At 45.9% G+C, this 19,899-nt stretch overlaps 1 long non-coding RNA gene across 1 annotated transcript in view; it reads right to left on the bottom strand.

Annotated features, from left to right (window-relative positions):
• Positions 1-1,536: 1,536 nt before the first annotated feature.
• LOC141726881 (uncharacterized) overlaps positions 1,537-19,899 on the bottom strand; it is a 40,469-nt gene continuing 22,106 nt past the window's right edge. The window contains exon 3 of the long non-coding RNA XR_012577834.1: positions 1,537-2,895. This is a non-coding gene — a long non-coding RNA (uncharacterized LOC141726881). The remainder of the gene's footprint in view (positions 2,896-19,899) is intronic.

Genomic DNA, 19,899 nt, shown 5'->3' with positions numbered 1-19,899 from the left:
AACCGTGGGAATAAGGGGCGGCGACAATGGGCTGGTAGGGGGCGGGGACGCCTGGTGACATCACGTCAGCAGACGCCCCCTGGGAGGAGTAGAGGGGCGGCGCTGAGGGTACTGCTGGAAAGGCGGGGGGAGGGGGGAAGGTGTCACGAGGAACAGGAGGAGAGGGGGATGGGGCAGGAATTTTGGGATGCCTAAGAGAATTTTGGGAAGAAGAAGACCAGGTTTGGGAAGATGCCACGTGGCATCCACCATCTTGTGGACCCCCTAGGGACTGGGGGCCATTTTGGGCATCACTGCTCTCCGGAAAGCTAACACGTGCTCTGGGCTTTAGAGGAGGGGATACAGGGGGTTGGGAAAGCCACGCAGCCTGGCCAGGGCTTTGTGAACAAAACAACTCAGGTATTCTTGCACACTCTGGGAGCCGACTTCCCAATGAGTGTGCTCTCTTTTAAATACCAAGTTTTGGGGAAAGAGGTTTAGGGGTTTTAGAGGGAGGAACAGGGAGAGCAGAGGTACATGGCTTTACATTTGGCTTTTTCTCCATTTCCTTTCGTTTGAGCAATGCTGTTCGAATTTGTAAACTCCAGAACACAAATTTAGCTGAGGGTGATTTGCCAGATTGTCCTAAGGTTATCAATTCATTCCCAACTTTATCGCAGAATTGAATATTGTGGATTTCTTCAGGGGAAATGTTTGGGAACTGCAGAAAAAGCCATCTTATAAACTGTTTCAATTTTCCTTTAGAGAATTTCACATTACTATTGACTAAAATGCTAACAATATTACAATACACTCCCCTTTGTACAATGCTAAGTTTGGAACCCATGTTAGATGTAAAAAGCAAAGTACTTAATCCCGCCTGACTAAAAATGAAGCTAAAATCAGCTACCAATTTCTAAAAAAAACACAGATAGAAAGCGATAACGAGCAGACAAAAGCTTCACAATGCAGCTGTATATACTGCTTTTAAAATTCCCGGGCAGCAGCAGCAGGGCACGCCCTGCCCAGCCGAGGCAGACACAAAGCCTCTCCCGTGGTGGAATGCAGCCCCCCCGCGGAGCAGAGAGAGCAGCCACTTAACATGGCAAGCCGAAACCGGGGCCCCCGCGCCGCGTGTGCAAAGACCACTCCCCACCCCGCACCGAGAGAGATCCCCCGGCCACGTGGAAAGAGAGCCCCCCCCCCTCCCCTCCCCCGCACCGAGAAAGAAAGAGAGTCCCCTAACACGTGTCCGAGCACGCTGCCGAGCCAGAGGGGAAGGGCAGAGAGCGATCCCGCTCCGGCGCGAATTCTAAAAGAGAAACACGTGGCAGAAAGCTAAAGCTAGAACGCTATGAATTCCCATCTGTGGGGCTGCGCAGCTAAAAATGCAAAGGCAAAAAGGAACGGAACTCGCGGCAGAGTCTGTTTTTGAGCTTCTGCTCTACCAAAAGCAGAGATACTCACGTGAAATGGAAGCTGTAGGTGGCTGGGTCTAGGCAGGCAGGTCTCCACCGGAAAAGGACCTCTCTCTGGGTGCAAGAGAGGCTACCCTCTTCTTCCTCTGGAAAATCTGCTCACCAAACAGAAGCTGGGCTTTCCAGAGGCGCCGAACAGTCCACAAAACTTTTTCTGGGAGTATTCCCAAAGTCTCTGGCTGAGGGCAATGCAACCAAAGCCCTTCTAGCTGGATGCACGGCTGCCAAAAGCTTCTCTGAGGTACTGCGAGTCTGTTCTCGGGCTGCGGAGTCGCTTTGCCCACCCAAGGGATGCCAATATATTGGAATAGGAATCCCAATATAACCAGTTAGATGGTGCCTGGGTCAGTGTGACCCTCGCTGCTGAGCCAAAGGCGGCACTGTGGTGCTTTACCCCAGAGATACCTTGGCTGCTGGAGAGTGCAGCAGGGCACTGGTGCAAGTCCAGGCTTGTCAGGAACTCCGTTTACCTCAGGAGAGAGAGCTTCTGGCGATGGTGAAGAGAAGAAAGGAGAGGATTCTGCTGGAGGGTTGCCAGATGTTTATTCCATGGTTACAGAGGTCTGAACCGGGGCAACTGCTGCTAACAGAATGGAGGCCGCATGTTCTCATTAACCTTTTAAGCTCCGGGCAGGGGAAGGGGAGGGGACAGGTGAGCTACCAACCAGGTGAAAGGGGCAGGGTCTCAAGGGACTAGGGACACCTATCCAATGTCCCCCAGGCCTGAGGGACCAACCATATAACGCCTTGCTGGTATGTTAGCCTGATTGACAGGGCACACTCAGCAAGGGGCGAGGGGGAAGGGACCCGGAAGTTTAAAACAGGACATTGCAACACACCGCAACAGCAGGGGACTATCAATTTAATCACAAGGAATGCACCTTTATTGAGGGCCAACAGCAAATGCGATTGAGCGATCAGAAAAGAAAAAAAGGATCGAAAGGAAAAAGAGAGGGGGGGAATATAGCTACCAACAAGATGGAATCCTCATGGTCCACACACATAGATTCACCGTCATCCGTGGGGGTTCACCAAAGTCATCTCAGAAAGTTGCAGTTTATATAGTCTTAATCCAAAGCAAGTGGCATCTGGTCTAAAGGTGGGGGAAGATTCATGGGCCATTTTGTTGAGACCCCTTGGTCTGTGAAGCAGGTGCAAGCATGAAAGGACAAGCCCTGTTTGTCAGAACCTGTTCAAAGCAGTGTTCTGTGAAAGCACAGCGAGCACACCTGCAAACAATCACTTGGCAGGCATCCACCTCCGTCAGGCCAGAACTCCTGTCGGGTGTCTTCAGGATCCTTGTGGCAGTCGTGAGGCAAATGAAGGAAACAAGGGACTGTCTCTTACACCACCCCGTGACTCATGATTGTCCTCGAGAGAGCTCCATCTCTAGCGCTGTTCTGAAGTCTTCAGCACTCATCAATGTTGGAAGCATATCCTGAAAAACAGAGAAGGAAAATTAGACAGGAAAAGAAAAGTAGGAAAAAGATAAAGGAAAGGAAATAAGGAAACAGAAAACCAAACAAATAATCAATTTCCAATTAAAAATATACATTCAATTTCTTATTAAAAGATAAATAATCAATTTTAATTAAAAATTACGACACAATCCAAATTCTTGTCACAAGGGCCAATTGCTTACTTTTATGCTCGTTTAATTCACCTTGTGTCAATAACTCTGGGAGTATCTACAGTAAATGGGGTATTGACTAAATTGTGTGCATTCATTATAGATGTCAATTGTGTCAATTGTTTCATCATTTTCCAATTCATGATGTATGGGATTGCTGATAAAATAAAACCAATGAAAACCAAAATCAAAAGAACAATGATGGGATAACACAATTTGTTTAGGACACCTGTAGCAGTAGGTGACCACCCAAAATCAGTATCCCACCACCTGTGTTCAGCATCTTTCTTTACTCTCTCCAAAACCCAATGCATTTCTTTCACATTGTGATGAACAGTTACCAGGGGGTTTTGTCCATTTTTCTTGATTTTTTTCTAAAATTTCAATTAAATCCTGGTGAAGCAAAAATTGCTTTACCAGAGTGAGGTTCATCTCAATGGGGCAGGTAATAGTTTGTGAATTTGTGTGTAATTGGATTGTAAAAGATAATGAGAAGTAACTGGGGTGTCACTGTGATATTTTCTGAAAAATCCCTTCACCAGGATTTCTTCTCCTGGGAAGATGAGAAGCCTCAGCATTGCTGTGTGATGTCATGGTTTGCCTCAGATACCCCGGGTTTCTCCCTGAAGATTTCTTCCCCAGGTGTGTCAATCACCTCTCCTTTCCACACCCTGACCCCTGCTGAGCACTGTCTGTCAATCCTGGCATTCCAGAAGGGCGTTGAGTGATTGGCAGAATTCAAAAGATGCCTTCCACCCCTGGAGGGACATTGGGCCATCCAGGTGTCATTTGTCCCTCGAGACTTCTACCCCCCCCATACCTGGTTGGTGGTCCCCCATGTTCCTTCCCTCCCCCTCTCCCCCGGGTAAAAGGGCAAGCAAACCACATGGTTCGAGAGTTCTGTTGGAGCTTTGCCTGATTCAGAGGCCTGTAGACCAGGAATAAAGCTCTGGATCCAAACTCTCCATCACAACCGACTCCTTTCTTTCACCTCGCCTTAAAGCTTCTCTGCCAAAGGTAAACCTGAGCTCCTGTATGCCTGGACTTGCCTCCAAGTGCCCAGCTGCAGCATCCAGCTAGCCAAAAGTGTCTCTGAGGTGAAAGCACCACAGTTGCCGCTTTTTGGTCAAGCAGCAAGGACCAGACAAGGTCAGGCATGTCTCATCTGGCTATGTTGGTAATTATTCCAATATATTGGTGTTACAACGTGCAGCTGCTCTGATACTGCAGCCCTGAGGAGACACTCTGGAGCTCCTGGAGCCTCAGAACACCATGGAAAGACTTTAAGGCTGCTTAGCACCCAGTGGCAGAGCTTTGATGGCATATCTCTCCCAGCAGAGACTTTGGGATCCATCCCATAGAAGCCTCGGGGACGTTCTGTGCCTCTGGAAAGCACAGCTCCTTTTTGGTGAGCAGACTTTCTGAGAGGGAGAATAGGGTAGCTCCTCCTGCCCTCAGGAGTCCTATTCAGGTGGGGAGAAGACCCGCCAGACCACGGCACCGATCGCACCGATTTGGCGTGAGTATCTCTGCTCCATACTGGGTGGAAACTCTAATACAGTCTCTGATGAGAGATCTGCTTTTTTTGCTCTTATTCCGAGCACAGAAAGGCTGCACAGCCCCGTAGAGTGGGAGTGATAATGTGTTAGGCGTAGCCCAGACCGGCATGGCTTTGCCATTTTTAGAACTCATGTGGCAGTGAGTTTGCAGCGCGGTGCTGGCTCAGAGTGAACGGAGGGGCTCTCTCTGCCCCTCCCCTTCGCAGCGGCACAGCGCCGGCTCGGCTTTTGAGCTTTCTCAGCACAGTGCGGGGTGGCGCCACTTGCTCGGCTTGGGTTTGCAGTGCGGCGCGGGGGAGCTTGCATGGCACGGGGCGGCTCTGGTTTCAGGTTTGCAGTGTGGGCGGGGGGGCTCTGCCTATCCCCCAGCACAGTGCGGCAAGTTCTGATTCCGTGCCGTTGCTGGCGGCACTTTTAAAAGCAGCACAGACTGCTGCGCTGTAGAAGGTTAAAGATCTGCGTGTTTTCGCTTCTTAACTGCGGTTTTTTGGAAATCGGTAGCTGATTTGGTTTTGGTCGTCAAGAGATTGTGCTGTGCCTTTTACATCTAAAATGGGCTCTAAGTTAAGCACGGCACAAAAAGCAGTGTATTATCAGATTGTTGGGATTTTAGTCAGTGGAAATGTAACATTCTGTAAAGGGAAATTGAAACAGTTTATATGCTGGCTTTTACTACACTTCCCACAGATTTCTCCTGAACAAGTCCACAATATCCAATTCTGGGACAAAGTGGGGCAAGAATTGATAACCTTGGTAAAGTCTGGGGACATGTCCTCAGCTAAATTTGTGTTTTGGAGTTTACAAGATCGATCAGCCTTACTCAAACAAAGGGAAGTGAAAGAAAAGCCAAATAGATAGGAATGTAGCTCTGCTCTTCCTATTTCTCCCCCCCCACAACTCTGAACCTCCTACTCCAAAACTTGGTATTTTAAAGAGACCAGACTCTGCTCACGCCCAGGGAAGCCGGCTCCCTGAGCACCTTAAAATGCCTGAGTTCAACTGTCCAAAAAGTCCTGGCCAGACCACGTGGAATTGTCCCCAAACCCCTGTGTCCCCTGCTCTGAAACCCCGAGCACATGTTGAAATAAACAGGGCCAGGAGACGACTTCTCCTTTTTAATGCCTTTATTAAAAGTGATCAGCTCAGGATTGGGCGGCTCGGCAGGGCTGCAGTCCCCGTCGCGTCTCACAGGGCGACTCAGAGGAGGAGGATATGCGCAGCTCTGTCCGCTAGGGGCAGAGCCGGGGGATCCAGTCCTCGTGGGAGCCTCTAGGGCGTGGTGTCCCCGTCAGATGTTAGTCCTCTCAGCCTCGTCGGCCCAGTCTCACCGCCAGGGACGACTCCCATGGTCAGGGCGAGAGGGACTCCACATCTCTGCAGGCTCAGCAATCGGCTCCTCATGTCCAGACATCACTTTAGTCTCTCAACTCTAATTTGGCTCGTTGTTTTGGGGGTTTTCTCGTTGCATTTTGGAGTCGAGGTCCCAAAGCATGCTGGTCTTGGAGTCACTTTGCATAACCCCCCCACCCTCTCAGGTGTCTTCCCTATGCTGGAAGAGAGCACAGCCTCGGGGAAGGGCCATTACCTCACCCAGCCAGGGCTTTTACTAATACAAAAGGGGAGATAAGCTACAATGACCCGTGATTACAATAACAAAGCACGCAGAAACCTGGCAGGGACAGAGGTCTGGCTGCCTTTTTGTAACTTTTTCTCACAAAAAAAATATTAACCGAATTTTTGTTCATAACACATGTTAGCTTTTCGGAGAGCAGTGACCCCCAAAATCGCTCCCAGTGCCCAGGGGACCAAGAAAATGGAGGATGCCACATGGCACCATGCCATTCCTGGTCTCCTTCCCATGATTCCATCCAGCATCCCAAAACTTCCCCCTCAGCCTCCACCCCCTCTGATACTTGTGATACATTCCCTACCCCCACCTCACCTGCCACTCCCTCAGCTCCGCCCCTCTACTCCCCCCAGGAGATATCTGCTGACGTGATGTCACCAGGCATCCCCACCCCCTGCCAGCCCCCTGTCCCCGCCCCCTGTTCCCACGGTGTTCTTTCCCCCTCCCCATGTTCCCACGGTGGGGGCACACCCACTGCTTGTCCCCATAGCTGTACATGTGATCCCAATGCCTCCAATTCAAAAGATAGGGAGCAGGGAACCGCAGACTCAATACAGGGTCCCACTTTGTCATTCGCCCCTGTTACATATCAGCATGCAGGGCAAGGGGGAGGAGTCCCAACCGCTAATTGGAAAGCATTTAAACAATAAATAATGAAAGAGGTCTGCAAAGTACACAAAGAGTATGGCCCACATAGCCCATACTTCTGTGGTCTTTTAAATGCCGAACTGGGCAGGACTGCAGTAGTGCCACATGATTTAAAACAGCTTTTTTTGTGCCTCATGACCTCTACTGAATTCAAATTATGGGAATTGGCATGGAAACAACTGCTGAAAGAGGCTCTCCCAGACTTGCATGCTGATCCAAACACAGCAAAGGATGCCAATGGCATGCCAATTACCATTGAGCATCTCTCTGGTGAGGGCCAATGGTTTTTGGCCCCAATCCAAGCTGCAGTAATTCCTGTAGAGGCACTTGAAAGAGTCAAAGATGCAGCTGAAAAAGCCTTCTTTACCCTCCAACCTGAAGGCCCATTCAAGCAATATAGCAAGATGAAGCCGTTACCATCAGAGCCTTTTCTGAAATTTGTAGAAAGATTAACTAGAGCTATTGAAATTCAAGTTAAAAAAGAGAATGCAAGGGAAGAGGTTTTACAGGAAATGGCATTTACAAATGCAAATGAACAGTGTCAAGCGGCAATTTTACTTTTACCTCTAGAACCGCCCCCCTACACTAAAAGATATGCTTCTAGTTTGTAACAGGAAAGTGCCTCTGATGAGTGTGGCTCAGGACACCAGACCAAAGCTGCTGCCAAGACCACCTCAGCGAGTCACCACTGCCAGCCCTACACCCATTCCCTCAGCACAGCGGCACACTGGGCAGCAGCGAAGACCAGCAATGGTTGACCCCACAAAGCCATGCCTGCTTTGTAACAACCTTGGGCACTGGAGTAACCAGTGTCCCCTGAAAAAGCAATTAGATGAATTTAGAAATAGCAGTGGATGAGAATTACAAGTGCTCCCTAGGGGTCAACAAGAACAAAAAAAAAGAATTTGGAGCACCGGCCTGCCAGACGCGCAGACACAAAAAGAGCAGGCCAAGGGAATGAGCGAAGCAAAAAAGACCGAGCGCGCAGTAACATCCCTATTTTTCTAAGTGAAGCAGATGCTTCAAGGACCACTTCTGCTGGTCCTCTGCAGTAATCCATGGGTCTCTGGGCTTTGTATGGGTCCAATCCAGCTAGCTCGAACCCTTGCCCACACGGACTTGCATGGACTGAAAGTAAGAGACGAGTAGCGCTCTTCTTCCACGTGGGGAAGAGTGTCCAGTTTATTGGCTTGGGGTAGGACACTGCTGGCATGGCAACCACCCAAGTAGAAAAACGGAGAGCCACCCACACCTGCAGTAGGGTCTTATACCAGAGGGGATGGGGGCAGAGAAAGAGGACCACGGCCAATGGGATACCATTGGGGAGAGGCGAGGGGAGGGGCCACCCGTGGGACAGACCACCAGGGGATGAAGAAAGGGATGCATGGGGAGAGATCATGTGATGAGAAAGGGGGAATAATCTACATGACATACTATACTCAGTACAAACTTCCCATCACCCAGTGCAAACAACAACTAAATAAGCTATTTAGTGCAATAGAACAGTACACCACCAGATGTGACACCGAATAACCTTTGTTATTACTTAAGTGAACCTATTCTAACCAAAAATTCTGTCAATGAGCCTTTCAGGTTGCAGCTGACAGAACCACTCCACCTGAAAGACACTGACTTGTGGAAGGGGCTAACAGCGGGCCTGTTAGCTAAAAGAGCGAGAAGAAGCTGAGAAGTAAGAAGAAGCTGATAAGGAGCTTTCTCCAAGGCTGTAACCAAGGAGATCGAGAGAAGAAAGATAAGAGCACTTTGCAGCTGGACGAAGCATTTTTAGAAAGTTAGGTGAGATCACAATAACTTTTCACCAATAGCATGGTATTGACTTATTGTGGCCAATAGTTAAGGTAGAAGAAGGGTAAACAACTGGAAAGTGTATAAAAGATCAGCCATGTTCACTAATAAAATGTTGCCAACTGAGACATCTTGTGGCCTCTGCTTTGTGTCACGACTGCCTCGACTGTGACATTTGGTGATCCCCGACGTGATAAGAACATAGTTGGTGGGGGCCCATATGGGGTCCTAGCAATTGGCAACCATGACCCACTGGGACGTAGTGGGGGAGGCGGCGTTGGTGCAGCTGAGAGTGGCAGGTGGAAGCCACAGGGAGGTCCGGACCTGATTTCTTCCAATCAAGACACCTGGAAGTAAGTGAACCACCAACTAGTAATAATGGGACATAATTTATCTAAAGAAGAAGAAAATGTTCTGGCTACATGGAAAGTTTTGTTAAGAAATTAGGGGAATGATACGTCAGACTATGCGCTGCGCAATATATTGCTGTGGGCTAAATCACAGAATTTTGGCACTGATCCCCACACAGCATTTAGTGTTAAGGCATGGAAAAAAGTCAGGGACAGACGTTGGCAAGTCATTCGAGCGGGAGATAAAACAGCTGTTGATCTAGCAGTTACTTGGGACTCACTCTTTGAGGCATTAAAGGAATGGAAAACAGAGCGAGAACAAACAGAGCAAGATGCGGACAAAGAGTTGGGGCTGATAACAGAACCTGACGGGGGGGCTGAGGCAGAGAGGGCCTCTGATGGGGAACTTGGTAAAGAAAGTCTGGGTGCCATGGAAGTTACCTGGCACACTGCCAGAGCTTCTCGGAGAGCTGCCAAAGCTTCAGGGAAGGCTGCCAGAGCTTCTGGGCTGGGTGTCAAAGGTTCTGGGAAAGCTGCCAAACTTTCTGGGAAAGCTGCCAAAACTTCTGGGCAACCTGCCCTTGCCTCTTTTTATCAGACCCCTAAACCTCCTTTTCTCACACGTGCAGAGCAGCTTGCGATGGTGCCTGTATATACTACACTGCTGCGCCAGTTAGCTGAAATATCTTTAGCAGAGAGAGAAATCCAGCCATCTGCCGCCCTGCTTCCCTCCTCTCTGGTCCAGCCGTCCGCCCCCCCGCTCCCCTCTGAGTGGCTTGAACAATCTGCAAGGCCATATCCTCCATTACCTGACAGTGACAGCAACAGTGAATCAAGTGATGAGTCGCCCGCAGTAACACCTGAGTTGGGGCAAGGACCTCTGGTCCCTTCATCTCCTAAGAGCTCTAGCCTTACTGCCCCATGGACTTTGCCTCCATGCCAAGTCACTGTGCTTCCTCGACACCCTCAGGAGTTTTGGGAATTTGTTAGGAGGAAAGCAGTTGAAGAAAAGAATTGGGACATCATAGAAAGGTTAGGTGCTCCAAGAGTACCTCAGGGGAACAATGCCAATGCAAATGTTGCTTGTGATAACCCTATGGCTTTTCCAGTTTTCAAAGCAGCTCCTGGAACAGGAGAGAATGACAGTCATCACATCTTTGCCTGGAGGGCTGTGTAAGACCTCCAATCAAAAGTAGCTCAGTATGGTATTAATTCCTCAGAGGTAATGCAATTAATACGTGTGATTAATGCAGATTTGCTTGCACCTTATGACATCACGCATCTTGCTACAATTCTATTCCAGCCAGTACAATATGGTGTATTTCAAGAAACTTGGAGGCGAGTGGCTGAGTGCACGGCTTTAACAAATATGCAGTTGCCTCAACACGACCCTCGTCATGCTGTGGGTGTTGATGCCCTACTGGGCACTGGGCCTTTTGCCAATCCAGATTTACAGGCAAGGTGGGATCCTTCGATTTTGGCGCAAGCTCAGCAAATTGGCATGAGTGCCTTAACTAAAACAATGGAAATGGCAGTTCCAAAACAGAAATATGTCACTATACAACAAGGGACAAGAGAACCATTTTTGCAGTTTGCAGAAAAACTTGCTGCTGCTATTGAGAAACAGGTAGATGATGAAACTTTGCGAGACAAATTGTGTGTACAATTGGCTAAAGAAAATGCAAACCCAGACTGCAGAAAGATTATTGACACTTTACCTGGGGAACCCACTTGTCTGAAATGGTTACTGCTTGCTCGAAAGTTGGTTCAGTCAAGCATAAAATGGCAGCGCTTGCTGCAGTGCTAAGACCTTCAGCGAAGTGTTATAATTGCCGACAACAAGGGCACGTAAAGTCACAGTGTACTGTCCGGAAAACAACATTTAGGCCAAGTGCAAGCAGCGATGTTGTATGCAACTGTTGTGCTAAATCTGGGCACTATGCTAAACAATGCAGGAGTAAATATCATGCAAATGGTCAGCTATTGCCGGGAAACACAAAGAGGACCGCGAGGGGGCTCGTGGGGAAACAAATATCCCAACAACAACAACCACCACAACAGCAAATGCAGGCCTTCCCAGCCCTGCAAAGCTACCCATTTGCAAACAATACTCAGGGGCAATGAGCGGGTCTGCAGGCATTGATATACCCACAGCTGACACAGTAACCATTCTAACAAAACAAATATGTCAAGTGCCCCTTGATGCCTATGGCCCAATAGGTTGGGGATTGAGTGCATTATTGATAGGGAGATCAAGTACTACACTTAGAGGTATTCATGTGCATCTAGGGCTTATTGATTCTGATTATTTAGGGCAGATCCATGCTATGGTATCCATTGATGACCCTCCTGTCACTTTTCAGAAAGGAACTTGCATTGCTCAAATTGTACCTTTTGTGAGTTCTGTTCCGAATACAGTGGCCCGAAGTCGCGGCACAGGAAGCTTTGGATCGACAGGAGTACCTCAAGTGTTCTGGACTGAGAAAGTAACAGAGAGCCATCCAGAAAAGACATGCACTCTCACTGCCAGTGGATGTCATCCAGGAACTATATCAGTAACAGGTTTGATTGACACTGGAGCAGATGTCACAATACTCTGGCGACTTTGCTGGCTTCATTCGTGGCTTCTCACTCGTGCAAGTTTTGGACTCCTGGGGTTGGGTGGTGCTACAACAGGTGGCCTGTCAGCCATTGTAACTAATGTGAAACATCCTGATTGCCAACAAGCTAACATCAGACCCTATGTTGCCGATGCTCCTCAAAGTTTGTGATGACGAGATTGTTTATCTCAATGGGGTGTCAAAATTACTACAGATTTTTAATGGGGGCCACTGTGTTGCAGGGCAATGAACGTCCAGTTGTACCCCTGACATGGTTGACAGATAAGCCTGTCCGGGTTCACCAGTGGCCCCTTACTACCAAAAAGCTTACTGCCCTACAAGAATTAGTTACAGAACAATTGCAAGCGGGACACATTGAGGAATCATTCAGTCCCTGGAACACCCCTGTTTTTGTAATAAAAAAGAAATCATGAAAATGGAGACTTTACATGATTTACGGCAGATAAATGCTGTAATGGTAACAATGGGAGCTTTACAACCAGGCCTTCCTACACCTACGATGATTCCACAGGAATGGCAAATAGTTGTCATTGATCTAAAAGATTGTTTCTTCACTATTCCATTGGCTGAGCAGGACAAAGAAAAATTCCCTTTTAGGGTGCCTTCTATAAATCATGCTGAACCCAATAAAAGATATCCCCCCAAGGTACTCCCACAAGGCACGAAAAATTCGTCAACTATTTTTCAATGGTTTGTGGCACAGGCCTTGTCAAAAGTCTGGGAGCAATTTAAAAACTGCTGCTGCTATCATTACATGGATGATATCTTGTTGACATTTGACAGCAAATACAGTTGTCAGCTCTTAAACAATGTGCTGTGACAAATTTGAAAGCTTTTGGTCTGATCATTGCTCCAGAGAAAGTGCAGGAACACATGCCTTGGAAATACCTAGGTATGTTGGTGACAAACACTCAAGTTATGCCTCAACCTGTAAAGTTAGACATTGATATTAAAACTGCTACTGATGTAAAGAAATTGGTTGGTTTAATAGGTTGGATTCAATCATATTTAGGCATAACTAATCATCAGATGCAGCCATTGTTTGATTTGCTCTCAGGCATCACTTCCTCTGCTGATGAGAGGCAATTGACCTCAGCAGCAAAAAAGACCCTAGAAGAAGTTGAATTAGCCCTAGCACACAAATTTGTTAGCAGGATAGATACCTCTGTTGGTGTTCAATTGTTTATTTTGAAAGACCATGAAATACCATGTGGAATACTCTGTCAATGGAATGATAATTGGGAAGAACAACTGCATATTCTGGAAAGGATATTTTTATCTTTCAGATCTCGGAAAACAGCTCCAGGACTTTATGAGATTTTTGCAGATATTATCATCAAGGGCCGCAGGCGTTGTCATGAGATTTTGGGACAGGACCCTGTGACCATTGTGATACCTGTACAACAGTGGTATTTTGAATAGTGCTTTCAAAATAATCATGAATTGCAATCTGCCTTATCTTGTTTTACAAGCCAAATCACATACCATTTGCCTTCTCATCCTGTTCTAACTCTGACTAAAGAGATTTCTTTTGAAGGCAAGCAAATTTATTCTCCTGTTCCAGTGGAAGGTATAACGGTTTTTACAGATGGATCCAGGAAAACCGGAAAAGCAGCTGTGGCTTGGAGAAAGGATGATCACTGGGAATATCAGACAGTGATTCAGCAGGGATCTCCTCAACTGGTTCAACTTTCTGCTGTTCTTTTGGCTTTTACTTTATTTTCTGGTTCTGTAAATATAGTTACCTATTCCATTTATGTTGTCTATTTGGTTAAGCATTTAGATCAAGCAGTGTTGTATAATATTCAAGAGAAACCATTGTTTGTCATTTTAGCGAAGTTATGGACAGTTATTGGTGCTCAAAAACATCCTTACTTCATCATGCACATTCGCAGCCATACATCATTACCAGGATTTTTTGTTGAAGCTAATGCCTATGTAGATTATTTAGTAGCTGCTGCTGCAATCAAAACTCTACCTAATGTGTTGCAGCAGGCAATTTTATCCCATCAATTTTTTCATCAGAGTGCTCAAGCTTTACAACAGCAATTCAAATTGTCTACTGCCAAAGCAAAATCTATTTTTTCCTCTTGTCCTGACTGTCATATGACTCATGTCACTCAGTATTATGGTACCAACCCTAGAGGTCTTTCTGCGTTAGAAGAATGGCAAACTGATGTTACAAAAAGGCCAGAATTTGGTCGCTTTAAGTATGTTCATGTTACAGTTGATACCTTTTCTCATGCAATGGTTGCTTCAGCATTCACAGGAGAAAAAACTCGAGATGCTATTCGTCATTTTTATCATGCCTTTTCTATTCTAGGTGTTCCGTGTCATGTAAAAAGAGATAACGGCCCAGCATATGCTTCGCAGAAAATGCAAGCATTCTTTCATGCTTGGGGCATTGAGCATTCAACCGGTATTCCACATGTCCCCACGGGCCAAGCAATTATTGAAAGAGCTCACAGACTTCTTAAACGTCAGGTTCAAAAACAAAAAGGGGGAATGCAACAGGAGTCACCTCAAGTGAGATTAGATAAAGCTGTTTAAGTGTTAAACTTTTTGCGTCCCCTACCTGACTCATAGTTATCTCCAATCTTTTGCCATTTTTCTTCTTTGAATTCTAAGCAACCAAATTTCCATAGAAATGTCAAGGTATGGGTCAAGGATTTGATTACTGGTATTTGGTCTGGTCCAGTGGAACTAATAACCTGGGGGAGGGGTTATGCTTGTGTTTTGACAGATAATCGTCCTCGATGGGTTCCTTCTTGCTGTGTTAGACCTTACCTAGAGTGTGCAGGAAAGGACAGGATCGATGGTTCCACAGCTGAAGCAGAACGTGCGGATGACACTGGCTAAGACCATATATCAGTACTTAAAGATGGATGAAGGACAGGAATGAATGTATTAAGAATGGGAATTTTGTTGATGGTTGTGATTGAGGTTTTGTGCGTCCCCTCTCTGCTTGGATTTTTGCAATGGCCCCTGCAAAAATCTATAGCAGCTGTATTTACAGTTCAAAAACAAAGAGGGGGAATCATGGAAGGGGCTAACAGCGGGCCTGAAGAGCGAGAAGTTGAGAAGTAAGAAGAAGCTGATAAGGAGCTTTCTCCAAGGCCGTAACCAAGGAGATCGAGAGAAGAAAGATAAGAGCACTTTGCAGCTGGATGAAGCATTTTTAGAAAGTTAGGTGAGATCACTATAACTTTTCACCAATAGCATGGTATTGACTTATTGTGGCCAATAGTTAAAGTAGAAGAAGGGTAAACAATTTGAAAGTGTATAAAAGATCAGCCATGTTCACTAATAAAGTGTTGCCAACTGAGACATCTTGTGGTCTCTGCTTTGTGTCACGACCGCCTTGACTGCGACACTGACTGGCATTTTATCTCCGTCAACCCACAGCAGCAGGGTACTTAGCACCGAAGTCGCTGTAAGTACATCCTCATTGGGGACACCAAACACACACCACAAGAGATTGAAATTGCTTCAGGACTGCTGACATCAGGTCCTGAGCAATTCCTTCTTTGGTTGCACTGTTTCCACCCACCCCTGTTTCTTTCCAAAGGACAAATCAGAGCACAAGCTATCCCGGTGCCGAGTTTACCTGAAGGCACCGAAAAACAAGGGCCCACAGTTGCCCGGGTCCAAGCTATTAGGAAGGACAAACCCAAAACCTGGTGTAATGTCAGCAGGGGTGGGGAGTCAAAATGCATTGAGATGTTCGTAGATGGGGGTGCAGACTGCACAGTGATCCCAGCAGACGACTGGCCAGCACATTGGCCTTTGCAAAACATGGCTGGTCACGTTTGAGGTGTAGGGAGAATGCAATTGGCGAGACAATCGAAGAGCGTTGTCCAAATCGAAGGGCCAAATGGACAATTGGCAAATATATGTCCATTTGTGTTAGATTATCCGGAGTCATTTTTAGGAAGAGATTTAATGGCTCAGTAAGGAGTCACAATTGATATTCCAGACTCTCCACAGGATTTTTGGGCAGCGGTCACTGAAAAGTACCTTTCACAAAAACTGAATTGAAAGACAGATACATCAATCTGGATAGAACAGTGGCTGCTAAGTAAACAAAAACTGAAGGTGCTTGAGGAGCTAGTGGAAGACCAACTGAAAAAGGGTAGCATTGTGGAGACCATGCCCCCATGGAATTCTCCAGTGTTTGTCATCCAGAAAGCTGACAAAAAGAGATGGTGGATCCTCCACGGATCCTCCATGACCTCCAACAAATTAATAATGTCAGTGAAGATATGGGCTCTCTCCAACCTGGTATGTTGTCCCCAGTGATGCTTCCCCAAGATTGGAAATTGGCTGTTATTGATATAAAAGACTGGTTTTTCCTAATTCCCCTATACCCTGCTGATGCCCTGTGTTTCACATTCTTGGTCCCCACTATCAACAGGGAAGCCCTGAGGAAAAGGTACCATTGGATGGTTCTTCCTCAAGGACTAAAAGCTTTGCCATCAATTTGCAAGTGGTATGTCTCTTCTTTACTGTCCCCAGTGCGTGCAGCCGCAGAGAAGGCCATCATCTATCATTATATGGATGATATCCTAGTGTGTGCCCCCAATGATGATTTACTCACACATGCGCTTGACCTAACGATCGATACATTGATAGTTGCAGGGTTTGAGCTCCAGGAAAAGAAAATTCAAAAGATGCCACCTTGGAAGTATTTGGGCTTAGAAATTGGAAATAGGATCATTGTTCCTCAAAAGTTAGAAATCAAAACGAAGATCGAGACCCTTGCAGATGTCCACAAGTTGTGTGGGTCTTTAAATTGGGTAAGGCCCTGGCTGAGTCTTACCAACAAAGACCTTGCCCCTCTTTTCGATTTTTTGAAAGGGGGAGAAGACCCAAGTTCTCCTAGGGCTATTACTGCAGAGGCACAGAAAGCTCTAGAAAAAGTTCAGACAGCAATGTCCACAAGACAGGCCAACCGATGTCGTCCTGACCTGCCATTCAAATATTTCATCTCAGGTAAGTTGCCACACCTCCATGGAATCATTTTCCAGTGGGAGAAAAAACAAACACCTAAGGCAAAGGAAACACCTAAGAAGGGCCAGGACCAGAAGGACCTTCTCTTGATCATAGAGTGGGTTTTCCTCAGTCACCAAAGGTCCAAGATAATGACAAAGCCCCAAGAGTTGGTAGTAGAACTGATCTGGAAAGCTAGGACCCTGATCAGAAAGATGGCAGGATGTGATTTGAGTGCATTCACCTTCCAATCGGGTTAAAATCGGGACAAATTACTTAAGCAATGTTGGAGTATTTGCTTCAGGAAAATGAGGCATTGCAGTTTGCTCTGGATTCCTACTCAGGAGAAACTTCTATCCATTGGCCTGTGTGACGGTGGTCACAGGGATCTTAGGATGAGGGAAGAGACGAGCATCTAACTCCATGTTACAGAAGGCTTGATTTATTATTTTATGATATATATTACATTAAAACTACACTAAAGAATAGAAGATAAAGGTTCTCATCAGAAGGCTAGGCTAAGAATAGAAAAGAAAGAATGATGACAAAGGCAGCTGCCTCAGGCTCTCTGTCTGAGTCAGCTCTGCTGTGATAGGCCATTAATTACAAACAAGCAGATGCGACCAATCAAAGATGCACCTGTTGCATTCCACAGCAGCAGATAACAATTGTTTACATTTTGTTCCTGAAGCCTCTCAGCTTCTCAGAAGGAAAAATCCTAAGAAAGGATTTTTAATGAAAAGATGCCTGTGACAGGCCTGCCCACAAAATTTTCGAGCAAAAGGTTCAATTTGCTCTGAAATTGGGAAGTGTTCAAAATAGGAGACCATTAAAAAAGGCTCTGACTGTCTTTACAGACGTGTCTGGGAGATCCCACAAGTCCATTATGACTTGAAAGGATCCTCAAAGCCAGCAGTGGGAGACGGACATTGCTGAGGTGGAAGGTTCACCTCAGGTTGCTGAGTTGGCTGCAGTTGTTAGGGCCTTCAAAAAGTTCTCAGAACCATTCAATCTGATTAGACACTCTGCATACATGGCAGGAGTAGTATCCAGGTGTTTTGCGGAGATAAAACTCCACAACTTTGTGAAAGTTGTAAAGCCGGTATGTTTATTACAGCGCTGAACGCATGTGGGAATTGTTCCCCTAAAATGACATGTGTACTTCTGGGAACTTCAGGTGCCTTTTTATCCCCCTCTCAAATAATTTTGCACACAATTTCACAATAGGTTGATAAATATTCATTTTTACAAATTTCGTGTGACATTTGCCGCTAGTTCTTCTTTATTAGAAAGAATTCCTAGGTCAGGTTGACCTGTTCTCACAGCAGACTCTGTCTCTCTGTCTCCCTCTGTCTCCCCCCCACTAATCTCTGTCCTACACTGAAGCAGTTTCTCTGAGCCTAGGCTTTTTATGAGAACAGGCAGTAAGGCTAAATAGTTATGTTTTCAAGTTACAGACTTTACTCAAAGATGTACATTTCACCTAAATCAAAATGGATTTCTACTCTGGAGAATTTCTACTGTCTCATTCCTCCCTTTCCTAAAAGGAAGAAGAAAATTCTTTTACTTCTTTCAAATTCCTATGACAATAAGCGTACTTTAGTGCTTTACCATGTACGTTTGATAAAGAGGTTAACACAGCTACTTGCTGTGGTATTCTCCAATTCCAAATTAGCAATATAATGGATGATCTGTTGTCCCGTCTCAGCTATTTTAATGGCCTGGAAAGGCTCGGGATGGCCTTGGGGCAGCCCGTGCTCCAAGGGACGAAAGGAGTCTTCAGGTTTTTCGGTCTTCAGTGTTGTTTACTAATTCTTATCTACAATATTTTCTCCCGGCCCGACAGAGGTCCGCACAGCAAGCCAGCCATGAGCACACTGACTGCCCTCGGGGTGGCCGCTTATTTTTATACCAAAAGCTACGTATAAGATATTTACCTTTTCTCCCCAATACCTTTCACCCTTATTGACAAGTGCACATTCAGTAAGAACCAATCTCAAAGTGCCACCACCACCATCGAAGATGGATGACAAGAAGAAGAAGAAGAAGGACAGGACACGCCCTAATTCCTCCATCTTGTCCCTTTAGAACCCCCCTGTACTGAGATTCTAAAACCTGTGTTTCACACTATAATTAATCTATCTCTTCACCATTTATCCCTGTGTGATCCTCCCATCCTCATACAGCTGTTACTTCCCGTGCAGGATCAAAGTCTAACCACCAAACACTTCTGGCAACGTTCCAGGACCTCAGAGCCCCCCCAAGGGTTGTCTCGGTGACTCCGCACATCAGGACTGCTGTGCTGAGTTCCCACAATCTTAAACTTATTCCAACTAATATTAACAAAACTACAATGGGATGACACAACTTATTAAAGATTCCATTCGCAGTTGGTGACCACCCAAAGATCACATCCCACGAGTGATAATCTGCATTTTGTTTTATTCTTTGCAGAATTCTGGTTATTTCCTTTGTATCATGTTGGACAGTAATTAGGGTTTTCTCTCCACTTTCTTGGGTTTTTCTTCAAGATCTCCAGAAGGTCTTTGGTGTTAAATTAATTGTTTTACCAATGTGAGATCCATTCCAATAAGAGTAGGTGATAGTCTGTGATACATTGTGTAATTGGTTTTAATCAAGTTGTGGGATGTCACTAGGGCTAAGTACGAAAAATTACACTCAATAATCTTAACAAAATTACAAATACAAAAATAAAAATTATTTCTACTAGACAAAATAACGTTGTTATCAATTTTTACAGCAGCACAAGCAGTTCTCAGGCACACACAACTTTTACTAGAATATGCGAGCACAGTTTTCTGATCAGCAACTGGATGAATTTTGAAGTGGCAAATACTCTGTTCAGTGTCTAGACACACATCCTGGGCATTAATAGCATTGCTTTCACAAATGAATCCCATCTGTTCTCTAGTAATGCAGGATTCTAAGTTTACTCTTTGCTACTTTTCATTCAACTTTCATGCTCACACTTTATTTTTTGAAGGGTAGAGCACTGGTTTTTTATTATTATATCCTACTGCAATGATGGGGTGGGTAACGTAAACAGTGTCATTACGTATGGTAAACTCAAAGGCAGTGGCCACATTGGAAGCAGGATCATAGGTGAAATTTACCATAGTCAACGAGGATTGAAACCTTCTTTCAAAATCAATCACATTATCCAGGACAATCTCTTCGAATTTCAGCTGGAC

This window comes from Zonotrichia albicollis, chromosome W, assembly GCF_047830755.1.
Source record: "Zonotrichia albicollis isolate bZonAlb1 chromosome W, bZonAlb1.hap1, whole genome shotgun sequence".
Classification (NCBI taxonomy): Eukaryota; Metazoa; Chordata; class Aves; order Passeriformes; family Passerellidae; genus Zonotrichia; species Zonotrichia albicollis.
Note: the sequence above shows the minus strand (reverse complement) of the source record. Positions and strands in the feature narration are given on the sequence as shown.